Source organism: Tamandua tetradactyla, chromosome 22, assembly GCF_023851605.1.
Source record: "Tamandua tetradactyla isolate mTamTet1 chromosome 22, mTamTet1.pri, whole genome shotgun sequence".
Lineage (NCBI taxonomy): Eukaryota > Metazoa > Chordata > Mammalia > Pilosa > Myrmecophagidae > Tamandua > Tamandua tetradactyla.
The window spans coordinates 3,636,900-3,659,420 of record NC_135348.1 but is presented as its reverse complement, the minus strand read 5'-3'; the positions used below and the strand labels follow the sequence as shown (position 1 = coordinate 3,659,420).

The 22,521-nt window shown below is 34.2% G+C and overlaps 1 long non-coding RNA gene across 2 annotated transcripts in view; it reads right to left on the bottom strand.

Annotated features, from left to right (window-relative positions):
• Nucleotides 1–9,379: 9,379 nt before the first annotated feature.
• LOC143666019 (uncharacterized) overlaps nucleotides 9,380–22,521 on the bottom strand; it is a 74,096-nt gene continuing 60,954 nt past the window's right edge. For both annotated transcript variants that reach the window (XR_013167306.1, XR_013167312.1), the window contains one exon: nucleotides 9,380–9,536. This is a non-coding gene — a long non-coding RNA (uncharacterized LOC143666019). The remainder of the gene's footprint in view (nucleotides 9,537–22,521) is intronic.

The window sequence follows — 22,521 nt, the reverse complement described above, 5'->3', positions numbered from 1 at the left end:
TAAACACGGGATGGCTATTTGTAAATTAAAATGCATAACTTTGTAGTTGGCAAAAATAATTTTCCCTTTTACTCAAAGTTTTCATTAGCTCATTACTTTGTATTTCTTTTTGGCTTAGAAATGACTAGGATCCTTAAAAAATGAGAAAAGAATTGGATGATAAATGAGTAAATCAATACTTGGGCATTAAATTCTCTTGACATTCATTTTATTTGCCAAAGAAATGCCCTACTATTCCCACTATATGAGAATTAGTAAACATCAACTCTGATAAGTATTTTAAAAATTCAGTATGGCCTAGATAGATCATCTAGGTTAAGTTTTTAAATAGATCTGTGGTTTGCCACATAAAATCAAGGGAAAAGTACAATTTGATTATTTTCTTAAGGTTATTTAATTAACTTCAGGAATAAGGCAAACTTACTTCTAGGTTGTGAACATAAATACTTTAAGACTATGTTTAAAGATTCAGAAATGTTTGCCATAAATATTTGACTTGATTACAAGGAAAGAACAATGGTCAAGCTGGCCAAATAGTTCACATTTGCCAAGTTGTCAAATGTTTATCATCCAAAAGCATCACTGTCTTCTTTGGCCATCCAAAATCAGATACAGGGTCATTTCCTTTATTAATCTAAAATTGCTTTCTCAATTTGGCATTTTTTCCAAGTACAGGTAAATGCCTTAATGTCAATAATGTGCTCCTGAGAACAAAATGTCCTGTACAAAACAATAATCCAAAACCATTTGCCATTATTTTAAGTTGGGGAGATCATAACGAGTTATAGGTCAGTTTAAAACTCTCAGGCAATTTACAAAAACCTGAGTAAAACTCAGGAAAGGCATACACTTCACATGCTTTATTCCTAGGATGCAAAACACTTCAGAAGGATTTCTGTACACCCACCATTTGGTGTGGTTGTTAACAAAAAAATTGCTTCTTATGCAGGAACACTCCAATGCTTTCCTTAGAGCCAATAATGCCAGGCAATAAGCAAGCAAATTATACAAAGTACATAAGGAGTAAAAGTCCTATTAGAGTTCAGAATTGGTCCGTGAATGAAGAAAAATTAAGACACAACTGAAATACTAGGAGAGAAGTTGCAATTTAATCAGTACACTTTAGGCCTTTAATCAGAAATACCCTCTAAGCTTTGCAGAATAGCTTTACACATGTTATCTTATTTAGGTTACAAAACATTAGGTGAAAGAACATTTTTTAACAGGTGAGAACATTGAGGCATGGAGATATTATGAGGCAGTAGTAGAAGGGAAATGTGGAGTTCTCTCTGATCTCAAAAGACAAGTTTATTGTGGATAAGATATTGAAATTTCTGACAGGAAACAATAATGGCCAGAGTATAACTTTTGGACCTTTTCAACCAAAGGAGGTTGGAAATAAAAATTTTTAACATTGAAAAAGATCAGTACATACTATATGGGTTTCAAGGGATTATCCCATATATTCTAAAATTTATTTTATTATGGCATGAGTTTCTTTTAAGAAGAAGGTAGTGAAAAATACAACTAAATATTAAATAAATATTGGAAATAAAAAAAGTCATAGGACAAGGGAAGAAAATACATCGGCTAATTATCATAAGTGTGGGCTCTTGATTCATATCTTGAATTCATCAACTATTCATTTGACCATATTACTTGATGTATACCTCAGCTTCTTCATGCCTGAAATGGAGACAATAGTCATAATATTTCCAAGGATTAAGTGAATTAGTATGTGCTAAACGCTTAGTATTTTACCTAGATTCACATTAGGTACAAAATATTATTATGATTATTACTTTTCTGGTTTGCTAGCTGCCAGAATGCAATATTTCAGAAACGGAATGGCTTCTAAAAAAGGGGAATTTAATGAGTTGCTAGTACAGTTCTAAGGCCGAGAAAATGTCCCAATTAAAACAAGTCTATAGAAATGTCCAATCAAAGGCATTTAGGGAGATACCGTGGCTCAAGAAGGCTGATGAAGTTCAGGGTTTCTCTCTCATCTGGAAGGGCACATGGCAAACACGGTGTCATCTGTTAGCTTTCTCTCTTGGCTTCTGATTTCATGAAGCTCCCGGGAGGCATTTTCCTTCTTCATCTCCAAAGGTTACTGGCTCGTGGACTCTCTGCCTCTTGGTGCTAGAGCATTCTCTGCTCTCTCCAAATCTCCCATTCTCCAAAATATTTCCTCTTTTATAGGATTCCAATAAACCACTCAAGACCCACCCAAATGGGTGGAGACGTTATCACCTAATCCAGTTTAACAACCACTCTTGACTAAATCACATCATCCAGGGAGACGATCTGATTACAGTTTCAAACATACAGTATTGAATAGGGATTATTTTACCTTCATGAAATGGGCTATTGATTAAAGTATGGCTTTTCTAGAGGGCACACATCCTTTCAAACCAGTGCAATTACCATCGCTACTACTACATTGGCAAAGTTGGATCGGTTCCAGGAGATGGGCTTTCAATTGCTTATAAGATATGTGCTTGGAAGGCAAGTTGGAAATACAGATGAATGAAAATTTTTCTCCTGGCTCCATAGCATCTGAAAAACGTAAGAATGAATAAAGCCTCCTACTGCCATATGCTTAAGGGGAAGTGGGTTCTCCAAGCACCAGCTAGGAATGCTCAAATCTCTTAAGAAACTATTGAGAACATATTTCAGTCAATGCTTTAAATGACAGCAGAACATATAAAGAAGTAAGTGGAATTCCCAGGGGACAAAAACAAAGAGGATGCTGAAATGTATAGTGCTGAGTCCCTGCCGAATACTTCAGCTGCCTCTTGGGGATTTTCTGATTGTTTTAAAGGCTATGCAGGCATACAGGACAATACTGTGAAACCACTTGAACCAGATCTGTTATCCTGAGCAGCTGTACTACAGGTGAATGGGGAACTAGAAGTTAAACCTGTCTACAGGAAAAGGAAGATCAAATTAAAGCAAGTATATCTTGACTGAGATGCAAGTGAGAAAATAAGGTTTTCCCTAAGAATTAAAAATCACAGGCCTAGGGCCACGGTGGCTCAGCGGCAGAGTTCTTGCATGCCATGAAGGAGACACGGGTTCAGTTCCTGGTGTCTGCCCATGCGAAAAATAAAATCACAGCCCTGTTAGGCTGCTGTTTGACCACACATATAAGAAGTTAGGAAATTAGCCTCAAAATGTGGTATCCAGTTGGTTAATCCCTAGGTTACCTAGGAGAAGCAAGCATGCATCTAGCTTGCCAAAATATACCCTTCAAACTGAATCTCACAGCACTTATATAGATTTCAGCAACAAATGCTAGAAAACAATTTTTTTTAAAACATAGCAACATACAAACATGAACATTCTTACCGTATGATCATTCCATTCTTGGTATATAATCAATAACTCACAATATCATCACATAGTTGTATGTTCATCACCACGATTACCTCTCAGAACATTTGCATCAATTCAGAAAAAGAAATTTTAAAAAAAGGGAGAAAATGTGTATATACCATCCCCCTCCCCCAAACCATCACCAGCATTTCAATCTACTAAATTTATTTTAACATTTGTTCCCCTATTGTTTATTTATTTTTAATCCATATATTTTACTCATCTGTCAGTAAGGTAGATAAAAGGAGCATCAGACAGAAGGTTTTCACAAAAACACAGTCACATTGTGAAAACTGTACTATACCATCATCTTCAAGAAACATGGCTACTGGAACACAGCTCTACAGTTTCAGGCAGTTCCCTCCAGCCTCCCCAATATACCATAACTAAAAAGCTGATATCTATATAATGCATAAGAATAATCTCCAGGGTAATCTCTCGATTCTTTCTGAAGTCTCTCAGCCATTGACACTTTATTTTGTTTCATTTCTCTCTTACCCCTTTTGGTCGAGAAGGTTTTCTCAATCCCTTGATGCTGAGTCAAGGATTTCTGTCCCATGTTGCCAGGAAGATCCACACCCCTGGGAGTCATGCCCCACATAGAGAGGGGGAGGGTAGTGAGTTTGATTGTTGTGCTGGCTGAGAGAGAGAGACCACATGTGAGCAACAGAGGAGGTTCTCCTGGGGGTAACTCTTAGGGCTAATTTTAAGTACGCTTAGCCTATCCTTTCTGGGGTTAAGTTTCATATGAACAAACCCCAAGATTGAGGGCTCAGCCTATTACTTTGGTTGTTCACACTGCTTGTGAGAAGAAAACAATTCTTAATTACAAAATGCATAATAAGATAAACCACCAAGAGAAAGAACCAGGGGAAATAGCAAATAGATGGATTAGAACCATGTTGAAGTCCAGAAAATAATGGACTATAGATGATAGATAAAAATGTAAAAATTAATGTCAAAATATTAAAGAACATTTAAAATATAATAAAGTAACTACCATAATTGATGGAATTTAAAATAAGTAAGATTTCTAGAAATGAAGCATAATCATTGAAATTTAAAGAACTGAAACACCTCTTTGGATCTAATTGTGGAGAAAATTTATTCTTTTGAAAACGTTTCCAGAAAAACGTTTAAAAATAGATCATAGAGAAAAAAGAATTGGAAAATATGTAAGGGAGCTTAAAACGAAAGTAAAGTCAAATGGGAGAAATAGAAAGTTCAGAAGAAAAGGAGTAAAACAATGGGCAGGACAAATATTTAAGAGACAATGACACATCACTAATTCCAAGCACAACAAATTCCAAGTATGTAAAACTAAAAAAAAAAAAAAAAAAAAAAAGCTATATATAAACACATTGAAATTAAATTGATGAACACCAGAGCAAAGAAATGATTTAAAATAAATTTAGAGGCTAGGATAAAAATAATTGTGATTATAATGGGCAAAAGAATTTAAAGAGGAAAACATCAAAGCTAGAGTCAACTTGAGAAAAATTTTCAAAATTCTAAGTTGAGGTGCCAACTTAGAACTTTGAATTTGATAAAATATTATTCAAGAGCAATAGATTCACTGAAATAAGTATTTCAGACAAATAAGACTTAAAGAGTTTGTCACCAATTGATTTTCAGTGACATAACTTCTAAAGAATGTTCTCCTAGAAAGAGGAAAGTACGTATAGTCAAAATGAAATATAATAATGATGATTAAATCAGAAAAGTTAAAAAGTGTGGAATTAAAATACTAGAAAACAAGAACGCTTAAAATGACAGCCAGTTTAAATTATTCAAAGATATCTTTGCTATGTTATATAGATTGAAGAAAGACATTGTGATTAACTTTGGATTATGTTATTAAAGAAATTCTATTTATGTTTTAATGTTAACATTTGAGAGAGAGGGAGGGAGGAAGAATGCACCATTTTACAAAAAGCTGAAGCAGGTAAATAAAAAGCATAAAATAAATCCAGGCATTAACATGAGTGACACAATATAGAAATGGTCTAAACTCATGTCTTGCAAACAAAAAATCATCAGCATTGGATAAATAAAGAGAGAGGAAATATTAGCTATATGCATTTACTAAGCATTCACCCAAGACAAAAGGAAGTTATAGCAGGCAAAAATCAACCAAGGAAGGGCAAAAAGAGCTATATTAGGCAAAAATAGACGTTAAGGAAAAGTGAACATGATTAGACATAGCACGCTTCATATGATGATCAATTGAATTAAGCAATATTTGTAGTTCAAAGTATATAAAGGAACAGTGGAAGGATTATCATGGGAAAAAAGTAACAAATTCTCCTTCACAATTGGGCATATTAACACACTATTTTCTTTAAGTGGTAGTTCAAATAAACCATAATGTAAACTGAATAAAGAAATAGTTAAACAAAATCAAGCAAACTTGATGGATCTTTGAAAGGTTAAATTACACTTCCAAATTAGAGAATACAGAGGCTTTTCAAACAGAGGTGACTTTAACAAATATTGATCATATTACTAGGCAGTGAAAATATTAAAGAATAGATTTTAAGACTAAGTTTTTATATAATATTATGCAGTTAAATTAAGTAGAAATTAAATGTAGTTCATATCACTCATTCTGTTCAATGTTGTACTGGCTATGTAAGGAAAACAGAAAGAAAATTGGAAAGGAATAAGCAAAAAAGATTATAATATGCATCTGATTTGATTGTTTATAAAAAAAGCCCAGGAAAATATAGGTAGAAGATATTACGGTTGCTTTATTTACTATTTATTGTAATATATATCATAGAGAAACTTAATTGTGGGAGTAAAGAGACTATGTTTATTGCATCAATGTTTTTATTAAAGGGAAACTTTGGAAACATTCTATACAACCTATACGCTTGTTAGAAGGAGAATAGATGATGTGTATCCATACAGTGAAATACAGCAATTAAATAGACTGAACTCCTCATAGAGACAACCAGATGGGAAAAATCTCAAAATTATGACTGGGAAGAGACCCAATTTGCAAGGACATTCAAAACAGTGCTCCAAATTGTGTTTAGTCAGCATGCACAGACATTGTAAGTGCGAAGTATGCGGAGGAAAGGTTACGTCTTGTTGGAAGCTGACTGGCGCATGTAGAGGGATGATGGAATGCTGTGGGGAGAACGGAATACATCTGAAAGGGCACGTCTCAGGATGTGAGTTTTCCACGTGCAGATCTGGCAAAAATGGGAGAGAAGTCCCTTGAGTAATACAGGCTCGGCAGGGGCTCTTCTGCAGCTGAACTTAATCATAAGAACATATTCCTGTTCATTCCTGAAGTAGGAGGAATGCAGGTCCTCAGAAGAGTTAGGAGTTTTTCTACCAATTGAATAATTGTGCGCTAAAAATGTTATATACTTTACATATCTCCAGAGTATCTAACCAAATTTAGAATAAGTTACATATTCCCTTTGATCACCATTCATCTGTTTTCTAGTGCTACTTCTTGTCATGTTTTCAGTCTATAATATTTTTACTGTTTTGATTTTCATACAAATAGAAAAAGAAAGCATGTTGGGTATACTATTCAACGAAAGTTTCCTATTACCTTGATAACACGCTGTCTAACACAGAAGGTATATTTTTAGCAGCAGACAAGATTTATAGCAGGAATTTATATTTGGTAGAAATAAGACAGACATATAATAATCAGAGCATCAAAGAAAATAGCCCGGTTTTACTGCAAATATTATTATGGCCCAACTCTCCTGGATCATTCAGTCATGTGTCATTCCCTAAAATGCACCCCCAAAACAAACATAAAATCTCACTCCTGGGTTCATGCAGCACATCTAAGTTAGACTTCCTTTGAAATATTTAAACTCAAAGCACAGCACATCAGTTGTACAAGTTTAGATTCACCATAAATTGTATCTAAGACTTAGACTATGTTCTAGCACTTGAAAACCAACTTATTTTGCATCTATTTTAGGCTGAAAATTGGCTGAGATCTGTTGTTTGCAATGTGACAATGATAAATTCAAAAGTACACAATTCAAATCTTTCCACATTATATAAGGTATAAATTAACTTATTTTTATCAATAAAGACAAAATATTACATATATTGAATTTATCTGAGAAATTTAAACTTCATTTTAATTGCCCAATTTATAATTATATCCATAAACTTTAGCTTTTTGGAAGTGTATGGTTGGGCTTTTACTGCAAAATCAAAATCAATGTTACACAAACTGATTTTAAATATTTAAAATATTGTAAATAATTAGGGTTTGATAAAGCTATTAATCCTTTACATTAACATTTTCCAAACAATAGCTTCTTTAAAATAACTCACTAGAAAAGAAACAAACAACTATGTGCTTTGGGTTTGGGATGGGGGTACTAAGTAAAGAAGTACTTATCATCAATACTGAAAAAATATTTATAATTTAGTGACTTTTTTCCTTGAAAATATCAGTACATTGTTTGGAGAAGCAGCAAAGCCAAACAGTTAGGAAATGGGGTCTTCCAGTCCTGACATTATATATATTAATACTGTTATCTGTGAAATATAGATAATAATAGTATCTACCTGAGCAGTCCTTACAAGGATTGAAAGTGTTAGTATTTGAAAAGCACTAACGTGGTCTCTAAAAAGTGGTAAATACCTATGGGAATGTCAAATGTAATGCAAAGATTATTGTTCTGTTTGTGTCAATTAATTCATCTTTAAAATATAGCCTCCCCCTATAAAGAGATAACACCAAGGGGTTCTCATGTAGTGCTTGAATAGTTCTGTACCCTGATTGTGTTGTGGTGACATGAATCTTGGGTGGCAAAATTGCCTAGAACTACACACACACACATACACAATTGAGTGGATGTAAAAATTGGTGAAATCTGAATAAGCTTTGTTAATTGTACCAAGGTCAGTTTTTGTTTTAATACCACATTACAGTTATGTAAGATGTTAAAATTGGGGGCAGCTGGATGAAGAGTACACACAGGACTTCTCTGTTCGATTTTTGCAATCTCCTGTGAGTCTATATTCCAAAATAAGAAGTTAAAAACATACTGGCTCTAAAAAAATTAAAAGTGCTCTTCTATGACCAGTTCCATAAATTCATTTTCATTGTCTGGATCGTCACAAGTGGCATTTTGAAGGTGTGACCAGGATCAGTAGCATAATTTGGAAGACCCAGTGAAAAAAAAAATGCAGGGCCCCTTGCTCAAAACTGTTAAGAAATCATTTATTATCTTGAGAGTAATACACTGAAACAAGGGTGGGGTCTTTCAAACTCGGAGTCCTGTGAGATTGCCTGCACAAGTCGCATGTTTTTGAAGCTGCCACTGAGAATGAGGGACGTTTCAATTCCCAAATCAGTTTTGTTAAACAGGAATATCAAAAAGCAAGTTCATCTGGATTCGCGGATGAAATGAAAATGAAATGGACAATGATGTTTTGTCAACAGTCAACCAGAGGGACCCACAGCCGTGCCACTGCAGCTCGGGGCATGTAAAAGATAAGGAGACATGATAGTTGCAGCTCCTTTGAACATTTTGAATAGCTTAATTTAGAGCAGATACAGGTAGCAAACATTCGATAATATCAAAATATTAGTAATTAAATAATTTTTCCTATACTTGTAGTTTTCACTGGGCCTTTTCCCTCTCTTTGCTTTTTCTTCAGTCATGAAAAAGGCAAGTCTCAGATGGTTCTGATCTTACATCTCTTTTATACTTGACAAGTCCTCTTATAAAGCTTGCTTGGTTATCTGATATGACAACCAAATTTAGATGTTGTGAGATGATAATAACATAAAACCTTTTACTGATAATTACTAGATATGTAAAACTAGGCCAGATTCTGTCTGATTCTGAGGCACACAAGCAAAGTAATACGATGGATAAATATTTTCAAGTGTCAGTAATAGCAAAAGAAGACTGAAGCAAGGTGAGAAACAACTCCCATTTATTTAATTTTTTGCTAAGTAGCAATTAATTATTAAAAAAAAAACAGAAAACCTCTTCTTAAAGTCATAAAATTTACTCCAACTTAACGGATCCAATGAAATGTCAGAAGGCATACAAATGGGCATATAATCACTTAATTAATTTACACAAGTTCAACTCACTGTGAAATTTACTAGAATGCTAACTCATCTTGAATTTCATCCAACAGACAAGCAGTTTCTGAAACAACAGAAAAAGCTTGTTTTGAGGCAAGTTCAAAAACAACTTTTAATAGGCTAATGTTTATGAAGGTTAGTACCTAAAAGTGCACATCTAGGCAATACATAATGCGTATTAGAAAATAGTCAATATTTTAAAAATCTTCATTTTGTTTAATTGACTGACAATGGGTCCAAATTATAAATGTTTTATTAAATCACATAAATTTAAATAAATAACTTGTTTCTTCATATCATGTATTAATTCCTTTAAAAATGACCTATCATAACCATTTCTATGATCATTGCTAATTTGTGTCATTACATAGAAACATTTTAAGCCACTTACATTACTTGTTAAAAAAAAGACAGAAGACCTATGTTTCTATTTTTGTACATGTATTTTTATACATAGCCACATATATGTATGTATAATCACTAATGGATTAATGCATATCCACATATATGTATATATAATCACTAATAGATTTCTCTGAAAGTGTTACTTACAACAATATTACTTAAGGGAAAATAAGTGGATCTGGATTTAAGCTCACTAAAAGTACAGATAACAAATTACATTTTAAAAGTAAAAATGAAAAATATATTGTACGCATCTTTGCCTATCAATGGATATACAGATTCATCGTAATCCTTTTGGTCAATAGATCTTCCCTTTTAATACTAAACCATGATTAATTATCTAGTCTCCTATCAAAGACATTTACATTGCATCCAATTTTTCACTAACAATGCATCAATACATTCCCTCAATCACACCTTTACACACACTTGCCTGTTATTAGCTCACAATACATTTTTGGAAGTAGATTGCTGGACAAAGGCCATGAACTTTAAAAGACTTTTATGATAAATGAGCCGAAAGAAAGACAATGGTTTTCCAGCTTAATCTGGGATGATACAGGATAGTATCACACATCATTTATAATCAGGATTTTGCAGCTAAAATTACATTGCATGCTTTCCTTTAATTTGTATTTCTTTATTTACAAGCGTAACCAAGTATGTTTGCATCTGTTTATCCGTCTTTTATAAATTTCTTTTGTAATTCGTCTTTTTAATTTCTATGATATTTTTCTCTTATTCATATAAACTTTTCATATTGATTTACATAATCTCATTACATGTTAAAGATACTAAACTAATTCTTCATATGTGATACTGGCTACCAGTTGTTTTCTTTAGTTTCTGCTTTTTTAGCATTTTGATGATAGTGCTGTTTTCAGTCAAATCTATATACCAAATTTTTTTTTCTTTTGTGTGTGTGTGTGTGTGTGTGTGTGTGTGTGTGTGTGTTTTGTCAAGGAAATAATTCTACACTACACTGCTAATAATAGAAATACTGCAGACATTTTTCTGATGATCATAAAAATTATTTTGTATTTCATAAATATTCTGATTTGACTTCGATTCATATTGAAGTCATTTATGCCACTTTTTATAAAAAACAACAAACACCATTTTTTATTCAAGTGTCTAATGACCTTCCCTGCTTGCAATTTATAAGTATTTAATTATTTTCCCACTAATATTAGACTTGTTTTGATTTGTAGGCTCTCACTTTTGTTTCTTTTATATCAGTTTTTATTCAAGGGCCAATATCATACTGGTTTAATCACTAATAATGTGTGTTAGGGCAAACTCTGTCCCATTGCTGTACTCATATCCAATATGCTGGGCTTCTCCCATCCATTTATTCTTCCAAACCACATTGGCAGAAAGTTTTTACCTGTTTAACATAGCTTGTAAGAGGTGAAGATATCAGTTTCTAAGAGACACGTTTTGCCAATGTAATTTTAGACTCCATTCATATAGGACTCAATGTATAATGAAATAAATTATTCTTAAGTTAATTTCTAATTTTAAACACACTTCAAATCATATCACATAGACAAATTTACAAATAAACAATAAGTCAAATATTCATATGAAAAATTATATGAGTGTTTATGACATATTCTACCAAAACATGTTGAATTTTGTGCAGGGTAAAAAAAAAAAAGTTAATTGTAGGGGACACGACATTTAGAAAAATGCTTTGAATTCTAATCGCATATGACAGTAAATTATCTCAAGTAGTTCAGACTCTAATTATGAAAACCTCAGTGGTAAACTTAGCCAACAGTAAGGATTTAATTTGTGATTTTTATCTAACTTCAGCTATATCACTTGGAATCAGCATTACATCTATTGAGGCTTTTATTCCCTCTAAGGATAAATTAAAAATCTTTAGAGCTGAAATTACTATTAGAGATAAATTATCAGATGAGGACTCAGAGGTCGAGAGAATTTAAGTGACTTTCCCAAGGGTGCAACATTATTTAAGTGCTCAATGGGGAGTAGAAACCAATCCTCTAAACCCAGGTGCAATTACTATTGCACTTCCCAGGCCCTTTCCACTTGATCTTTTATATTGCCTTCTTTTCACTAGTTTTACGGCAACCCTGCTGAGAATAACTATTTTTTTTCTCACCAAGATAATTCAGATAGAGTTGGGCAAAAAGCAAGAGAACCACGTGTGATAAAGTGCCTCAGGTTCTATGATAGTGTTATTATAATTGCTAGCTAGATGTTAAGACATTTCCAAGTGAGAAATAGAACCTTGGGGAGCTAGAAGGCCAATCTTGAAGAAATCTGATGAATTCTCTTGAGGACTATATTAGCAAGACATCCCGTTACACTCATATATCAACATCACGAATTCTTTAAAATATTTTCTCAGTGGGTTCAATATGATTCATTTTCATCAACTATACTTTCAACAATAGGAAAATAATTAAATAAAGTCTAATGTGCCCATTTTTGAGAATACTGTATGATTTTTTAATTATATTTTAAATGATACAGGGAAATTTTTAAAATTAACAAACAAAGTGGAATAACCATACAGTGTGTTCATATATATTCGTGTGTGTGTGTTTACATACTTATGGATACATCCAGAAACATATAGAAGATTGTTAAACTTGGTAATATATAGGTATTTTCCTGATGAACCCTTCTTTTAGGTTTTCTGAACTCTATAATGAACATATAGTTTCTAATTATAAGAAAAATATTGTCACATTTTGTGTCACAGCAGGTCTGGAGTAACATCTTGTTGAGGTTTAATATTTGAATAATATTTTATTTTAAAGTTTGTGAAAATTTTCATATGTGCTATCTATTCTAAAACTGAAGAAAGACAAATCTTTTTACCAATGGCACTGGTGTTGCTTTAGGTAAATCAGCTGAGGTTTATTCAAGGAATTGAAAATCGTAGGAAACACAAGTCTATATATGGAAAATTAAATCTGAACTAAGAGAGATGCGTTAATAACACAGTTTTTAAAAAGCTAGAAAAGTATTTTCTCCCTTTATTATATAATTTTTTCATAATTATTTTATTTTTAACCTCCTGAAATGTGGAAAATCAGTTTTAAAGAGGCATGAGAGACTTAGTGAATGCAAAAAGTTACATAAAACTTAATAATAACAATCAGTAGACTTTGAATGTTTAAACAGTGTTTTGACAAGTAAATAGAAAATAGTTAGAAAACTCAGTGTTTGCATAAAATTCAGGGGAATTGGATTCATCAAAGTGTATTAACATAGTCCAGAAAGGAATTCTCCTAAGGAAAATAATGACTACCTTGCTGCATCAACCTTATGTGATCATGGGGATAATTAAATAAGATAATGCCTATAAATTTGTTATTAGAGTTCCTAGAACATATGTAGGAAACTCAATACATTAGGCTACATCTAGTATTGTCATATTTGTTATTATTATCCTTCTGTATTGGTGCTCCTGGTATTCTTTTTGCTCAAACCATGATAATCTTTACTGTTTCACTGTTCATATGTAACTTGTGGGAGACGTGCATCATGTAAGATAGATCCTATGAAAAATACATTATTTATTCCAACAGACTTCGCTTATTTTTTTTTGCTTTGGTTTTTAAACATAATTTTCTCTGTGTTTTATAAAAGTAAAACTCCACAAAACCATTACTCTCTTATTCATGAAGTGGCTGAGCATAAAGAAGTATCTAAGAAAAAGAAAATTTATGCTTTGCACCACATGGAGTTGAATATTTCCCCAAAGAAGAAAGCTAAAATGATCTCAGGGTTTTGAAATCCTTTTAAGGACTTAAATTTTTTAAAAAACAATAAATTTTCATTTTATCATGTCCAATTTAAATGCATTCCACAGAACTGGCTGATGTTTCCAAGGTTCTATATATAAATATGTCACCTCCTGATCTAAGTAAAGTCTTATCTATATGGTTATCTTAACATACCCAGTTATATTGCTGACATTCTGTCAGGGCACTTAATTTGTTCACTAAATATGAAAAACTACATCTTGTGCCTCTTGGGTGTCTTCAGTTTTGTTCACAAATTATTTGGCACTCCCCCCTTTAAGAGGTATAGCTTAAATTCCCTCCATGAGTGTGGACTGGACTCTGAGACTTGCTTTCTAATGAATAAAACATAGGGGAAGCCATCGTGTGTCACTCCTGAGTTTGAGGCATGGAGACCATGGACGTTTCTTTCACCCTGTCTCTTGGATCACTTACTCTGTGGGAAGCTGGCTTCCATGTCGTGAGAGAACCAGTCAGTCCTGGAGAAAGGCCTGCGAGATGAGGAAATGAGGGTCTGGCAAGCAACCCACAAGGAACTGGGGTGCATTGCTAACAACCTTTGAATGAGATTGGAAGAGGATTCTTCAGACCAAGTCAAGCTTTCACAGGATTGCAGCTCTGCTAACAGTTTACTTACAACCAGATAAATCCTGAACCAAAATGACTCAGCCTGAGTGCTTGTGAATTATTGACCTATAGAAAATATTAATTAATGAATGCTTTCGTTTTAAGACACAGGTTTTGGGGTACTGGAGTAGGTTGCTGCCATAACAATAACCTGAAATGTTGCAATGGTTTTAGAAGCTGAAAGGATTTTGAGACAGTATCAAAAGCCTGGAATAGACTGTTTATAAAATTTGATAAACTTTGAGGATGGTGTAGGTTAGGGTTATAAAGAAAGTATGTAAAATGTTACTGGAGACTGGAGGAAGGGGATCTTTGGTAAGATGTAACAAAATCTTAGCAACACTGTCAACTGCAATAATGTGGAAAGTAGAAAACTTACCTACTGGACTGCATGACCTAGCTAAGGAGATTTCTAGGCAAGATGTTGATGGTGCCAGTCGTGTGTATGTTTTTTTAATTGCTGCTTATTATAAAATGTGAAAGACAGTTCAACTGAAGAACAGGAATCAAATATAGACTTCAGTAATACAATCACACATGCATGGTGCCTTGATTTTTGAAAAATGTGCCAAAGCAATTTGGTGATAAAGGAAAAAAATTTCTAAAAATGTTGCTGAAAAAAGTGGACATCCATATAAAAAATAGTGAAACTCCACCATACCATACATTTGCTCCAAAAGTTAAATGGATCACTGTCCTAAATGTAAAACCCCCCCCCCACATATATATATATATTCATATATATATGAATAATTTTGCAACTTCTGGCCAGGCAAAAAGTTCTTAGATAGTACACTAAAATATGAATCATAAAAGAAAAACTGCAGGTGGCAGCCAATAGCTGCCATTCAGAGAGAACGATTTACTGTTTTTACCCTAATTTATCATCCTCTTTTTCTCTCTCTTCCCTGGATGCTGCTGGCATCTGCAGTTTCAAAAGAGTTGTTTCAGACAGTTTCCTGCCTGTTTAATGGTCTTTCTGGTGGAAGGACTGAGTCCTGGAGCTCCATACTCCGCCCTCTTCCCACAATCTAGCTCTTTCTTCATTTCTTTAAGGTCTAATGATATGCCAGGTTATGTCACAGACTGATTGTTCCACATAAATGTTCCATGATATACTCTAGGTGTGCACAATTAGGAGTTTCAGTCTTTTGTAGAAATTTTCTCGGATCATAATTTTAAATGTTAGTATTTAGCATTATTTTGTCTTCCTTTTTCTGGGATTGTAAAAATGCCCATGGCAGAATTTATTATGTTCCATCTCTATATCTTCTGATTATTTCACTTCATTATTTCTGTTTTCTTGGCTGTTTTCAATCCTCTTCTTAATGTCTCTTACCATAATACAGCCAATTCCTTTCTCCTTTGGTCATTCTAATTTAATCACAATTTTAAAACATCATCTTTCACTTATCACTGTTTACTAAGCTCAGTCAATTTTTATTTCCATCTTTCATTTCCTGTCCATTTTCATACCAAGATTTTGACTTAAGGGATTATTTGATTTATGCAAATGCTGCTCGATGATGTTTAATTCATATTGAGTACACTAAATTACACACTGTTCTTCTCTGCTTCATGCTTGATTTATTGTGAGCATTTAATTAGACATAACATTTTGATTCCATGCTTCTATTCCGTTTTTATAGAAGATATTTTTGGATATTTCCTGATGTTTCTGTGTGTTTTAAGATTGTTTGAATTTTCCTGGACTGATGATGACATATGCATCTCTGCTGCAGGAGGCGTGAAGAATCTGAGTGGCTTTCTAGACTTCTTTATTCAAAAGGACCATCTATTGTTAGCAGAGTGAAATGAAGTTTCATTAAGAGAAGGTGCCTTTGTTTGAAAAGGAAGGGTGATTTCTGACTCTGTTGCTCTTTCTTATTTCTGAATGACCCATTTCCTCTGCTTGCTTTCTCCTTTCCTTGTAGGTAGCAGCTTCAAGGGATTTCTCCCATTCCAAATGCTTTCCTGCTCCTAGAAGCCATGTCTTCCAAAGGTGTTTGCCTCTTGTCATGCACCATTTCAAACCTCTTTCTATAGCACTCCCCTGGCTCTAAAAATTTGGACCCCTGTTTGGGAATTTTATTTACATGAAAATTAAAATTTGCATATTCTCTATATCCTGGTTACCTTTCAGCCATGACTTATTTTGTTTTTTCTCCATCTCCCTCCCTTGTTTATCAATATGAGTTTTGGAAAACACGTACATATTCTTTTATCTAGTTTGCCCTTCATTTTCCTGTTTCTTTAGATTTAATTGGTTAGATTTCCTAATTACTTTAATACTAATTTAATTTCACTCTTTACACCATGAGAATTTTTATGTCCATAACATTCTCCCAGAGCATTTTTTTTTTTCTGAGAAATATAAACTAGGGTATTTGGCTGATTTGAAAGAATTTATGTATCCTAGAAAATCTATGTTTTAATCCTAATCAACCCTGTGGGAGCAACGATTTCTTCTAATCCCTATTCAGCACTATAGGCTGGAAGCTTGATTGGGTTATCTCCGTGGACATGTGACTCAATCAATTATGGATATTAAACTTGATTAGATGGAGATGTGTCTCCACCCATTCTACATGGATCCTGACTCGTTTACTGGAATCTTATAAAAGGGGAGACATTTCTGAGAGAGTTCCCTTTTGAGAATGACAAGAAAGCCACAGCAGCCACGAGGCCGAGAGAAACACAGAGTCCACCAGCCAGCAATTTTTGGAGATTCTGAGAGAGCAGAGAAGAATGACAGAATTGGGCAGGCCACGGTGGCTCAGCGGGCAGGAACGCTTGTCTGCCATGCCAGAGGACCTGGGTTCAATTCCCAGTGCCTACCCATGTAAAAAAAAAGAATGGCAGAATTCCAAGAGCCACAAAGACCAGACCACCAGCCAGTGACCTTTGGAGATGAGGATAATGACCCTGGGGGAGCTTCATGAAGCAAGAAACCTGGAGAGGAAGCTAGCAGATGACCCCGTGTTCACCATGTGCCCTTCCAGATGAGAGAGGAACCCTGACTGTGTACACCATGTGCCCTTCCACTTGGGAGAGAAACCCTGAACTTCATCAGCCTTCTTGAATCAAAGCATTTTTTCCTGGATGCCTTAGATTGGACATTTCTATAGACTTGCTTTAATTGGGACATTTTCATGGCTTTAGAACCATAAACATGTAACTTATTAAATTCCCCTTTTTAAAAAGCCATTCCATTTCTGGTATATTGGATTCCAGCAACTAGCAAACTGAACAGGTATAATCTGCTGTGCTTTTTTTTCCTTTAATTTTCATTCATAAGGGGATGGTTTAAAAATATTCAATCAATTTTTCTACTTACTGTCAGTTGAAGAATTGACTTGAGTTGTCTAGGAAATGAACTATGGAAACAAAATCTTAAGCTAAAAGTTCTCTTAATGCTTTATTGTAGAATTTTTAATATGACCAGAACAATATTGTAACTATATTATATGCAGCTTGCCATGTTTTATTCGTTCTATTTATTGTCTTCAAAAAGTGGTGATTTTATACAAACATCTTAAGGTGAGATGCTTTAAATAGGAGTACATTGCTTACTTTCTCCTTTAACTTTTTATTTGGAAATAACTTCTAACTTACAGGACAGTTGCAAAAATAACACAAAACCCATTCAGAGAATTTCAATATACACCCTAGACACCCACAGCCACCCAAGTTGCCACATTTGCTATAGTGCTCTATCTATCCATCTACCTGTCCATCTGTCTGTCTGTCTGTCTATCTATCTATATTAGTTTGTTAAAGCTGCCAGAATGCAATAGACCAGAAACGGAACAGCTTTTAAAATATAAAAATATTAAGCTGCAAGTTCACATTTCTAAGGCTGTGAAAATGTCCAAATTAAGGCACCAATAAGAGGTTACCTTCACTTGAGAAAGACTGATGCCATCCGGAACAGTTCTCTCACTTGGGAAGGCACATGGCTGTCATCTACAGGAGCCTTTGGCTTCTGGATACCTTTTTCAGCTGGGAAAGCACATGGCGATGCCTGCCAGCTTTCTCTCCCTACTTCTCATTTCATAAGCCTTCCTCAGGGGTGTTTTCCTTCTGCATTTTCAAAGGTCTCTAGCTATGTAGGCTCTGCCCATGTCTAGGCATCTGCACTCTGGGTTGGCACTCCAGGCATCTCCAAACATCTACCTCTCTGTCAGCACTGAAGTAGCTGTTCTCCAGGTGCCCGCATCTATGTCAGCTCTGACCTCTCTCCAAAACGCTTCCTCTTTTAAAAGATTCCAGTAAACTAATCAAGTTCCACCTGGGATGGATGAAGTCACATATTCATCTAATAAAAAGTCACACCCGAAATTGGGAATGCCACATATTCTTGGAGATAATCTAATCAAACATTTCCACCTTAAAGTACTGAATGAGGATTAAAAGAACCGACTGCCCCACAAGATTGGATAAGGATTAATATATGGCTTTTCTGGGTCTATTATAGCTTCAAACTGGCACGCTATCTATTTTCTAAATATTTTAGAGTATGTGGTATTCATCATGCTCTGTAAACACATAATACTTCCTTGTACATTTCCTAAACATAAGAACATTTACTTATATAAGCACCTTAAGAATAGTTATCAAGTTCAAGAAAATAAACATTGATATAAACTATGCAGACTATATTCCAATTTTTCATACGTCCCATTAATTTGTTTTGAGCCTTTTTTCCTCCATTATTAGATCAAGCCCTGAACCTTGCATTTCATTTAATTGGCATTGTCTCTTTAGTTATTTTTTTTTCATTAGTGGAAACATATATGCAAGATAAATTTCCTGATCTCAAGCACTCCCAAGCATACCATTTGGTGGGCTTGATCAGATTCACAATATTGCACCATATTCACCCACATCCATTACCAGAAATTTCCCATCATCCCAAATGGAAATCCTATACCCATTATGTAGTAGCTCTCTATTTCCCTTCTACCCGCTCCTGGTTACCTGTACTCCACTTTCCATATCTATGAGCTTGCAAATTCTAGCTATTTCATATAAGTGGAATCTACAATATCCATCCCTGCCTGATTTATTTCACTCAACATGATATGTTTAAGGTCCATTTATTTAGTGGTATTTATTAGCACTTAATTCCTTTTTTGAGATTGAGTAATATACCATTGTATGCATATACTTATTTTATTTATCCATTCATCTTCTAATGGACATTTGGGTTGCTTCCAAATTTTAGTTATTGTGAAAAATGTCACTATAAATATTGATGTACAAACTTGCCTACATTTATGTTCAAAATATCTAGCCTACAGTTCATTACTCAAAAGAAGTATACACTAGTGCTGTATTTCCCAATATGAATTCTGTGTAGTCAAAGCATCAGAATAAGGAATGTTTAGCTGTACATTCATAGCATCTCCCTTATTCTGGGTCATAATATCTAGGGTGAAGTATAGGCATTATATTGACATTTATATGGAAATATCATGTGTATTAGAAGTGAAAGACCAAAGTGTACCACTTTATGGAAGAGAAATAAGATAACATGAAAAAAAAGTGCAAAATAGGCGGTAGACAGATTAATATTCTTCTCTTTTATCCTATCTCTCAACAATATCTGTTCCAACCTCTGTATAAGCTTCCTCCAAGGCACCATGTCCAGACATGCATCAGAAAACTCTCCCATTATCACTTCTTCATCTATGTGCCATCAAATAAAGATGTGTTTGGCACACATCAGATCTAAATTGTGTTGTAGGCAAACCTAGACCTCAAATAGCGTTTTGACGTTGTTCAGCATGCATACTTGTATATTATTTAGGCAACTCTCCATTAGGAACTATACTGGAGAACTTTAATGCAAACTTTGAAAGTAGCAGAGCAACAATTCAAACCCTTGATGTACTTTTAGTCTTGATGGTGGCATTGGCAAAATTTACATCTTTGGAACTATACTGCTATAGTGCCATGGTCAGCAAGTCAAATATTTGCTGTAGCAAAGGTTGGAAATTATTGCCTGGTTTGTTGGCCCAAAGCAGTGTTTGTGGTCTGTAGTCTGGAGTCTGTGCTGCACTTAACTGCTCATTATAGGTTTCTTAAGCAGATATGACCAGAAATTATAAGGCCACAGGGAAATGCTACAATGATAAGGCATCAGGTTAGTCTGGAATACTCTCAGATTAATATTCAAGGAAACTTCTTGCTCTTGATGCATTAAAATTAGTGTAGACTGGATGGTACATATGGGAAGATGGCCCTATTTTCTACAAAGAAGAAAAGTCCAATTTCTCCAGGGTAGTGTGAGAAGTGAATATTGAATTGTAAATTGGAACCCTGGAGTGCTGGTTTGTAACTGTTGTGTACCCCAGAAAAGCCATGCTCTCTATTCCTATTTCAATATTGCTGGGAGGGATCTTTTTATTAAGACGTTTCTATGGATATGTGACCCACCCAATTATAGGTGGGACCTTTTGATGGAGTGGTTTCCATGGAGTTGCGTCTCCACCCATTCAAGGTGTGGCTATTTACTGGAGTGCTTTAAGAGAGAACCGTTTTGGAAAAAGCTTCAGAGCCCACACAGCTAAAGACCTCTGGAGATGCTAAAGGAAAATGTTTCCGTGGAAGTCCTTTGAAAAGAGAAGCCAGGTGAAAAGGCTAGCACACATTGCCAGGTGCCTTCCCAGAAAACAGATGTTCTGGACCCATCAGCCTTTCTTGAGTCAATTATCTTTCTCTAGATGACTTAGTTGTTTGGAGAGTATAAAAGCCTTAGAACTATAAACTTCCAACTTAATAAGTTCCCTTTTTAAAAGTTATTCCATTTCTGGTATATTGCATTCCAGAAGCATTAGTAAACCAAAATACTTGGGAAGCTGGATAATAAAAATATTTAGCTTGGGGATCTTGCCATAATCAAAAGTGCTATCATTCTACCAACAGAGAAGCAAAGTTTGAATCATTTTCCCCATCAAAGGTATTTAAAACCAAGAAGCCCTGAAAGCCTGATCATTGATTCAACAGATAGGGATTTTTTTCCAAGAGTAAGTCAAAGTTTTCACTGCCAATGGTGTGATTCCTAAGGGGAAATAATAAATGGTTCAATTCAATAGGAAGACATGATCATCCTAAATAGGTATGCATTTAGGATGCATATCCTCAACAGAGCCTCAAACTACATAAAGCAAAAACTGATAGATAACTTATAATCAGGAACTTTGTAACACTTACCTTGCAGCAACTGACAGGAGTGCTAGGCAGAAATTCAGAAAGGATATAGAAAGATCTAAACATTACAATCATCCAACAAGATCTAATTGGAAAGTAAAAAAAAAAAAAAAAAAAAAAACCCACAATAACAGAATACATTTGTTTCAAGTGCTCATGAAATATTCCTCAAGATATACTATATCTTTGGCCACAAAAAAATCTTAACACATTTAAAAGAGCTTAAACCACAGAATGTAATCTTTGAACATAAAGGAATAAAATTAAAAATCAGTGATGAAAGACAGTAGGAAAATCTCTAAGCACTTGAATATTGAACAACAGACATAAATAATTCAAGGGTCAAAGAGAAAGCATTGAAAGAAATAAATTAAGGTGGGCCACGGTGGCTTGGCAGGCAGAGTCTTGCCTGCCATGCCAGAAACCTGGGTTCAATTCCTGGTGCCTGCCCATGCAAAAAAAAAAAAGATATATATAATATATATATGTGTGTGTGTGTGTGTGTGTGTGTGTGTGTGTGTGTGTGTGTGATGCTAAAGTGGGCTTCAGAGGGAAATTTGTAGCACTAAATACTTCCATTAGAAACAAGGGAAGAAATAACCTAATCTGTCACCTTAAGACACTGGAGAAACAAAAGCAAAATAGTCTGGAACTACAAGTAAAATGAAGGCAAAGAAACTGAGAATAGGAAAATAATAGCGAAAATGCAATGAAATAAATGCTGATTTAAAAAAAATCAATAATTTATTTTTATTTTTTTCTCTATATTATCATTTTATTTCTTTTTCTGTTGTCTTACTATTTCTTTTTCTAAATCGATGCAAATGTACTAAGAAATGATGATCATACATCTATGTGATGATATTAAGAATTACTGATTGCATATGTAGAATGGAATGATTTCTAAATGTTGTGTTAGTTAATTTTTTTATTAATAAAAAAAGAAAAAAAATCAATAAAATTCATCATTCTCTTAAACTAACAAAAATAAAGGAAGAAGACTCAAATCACAATGCC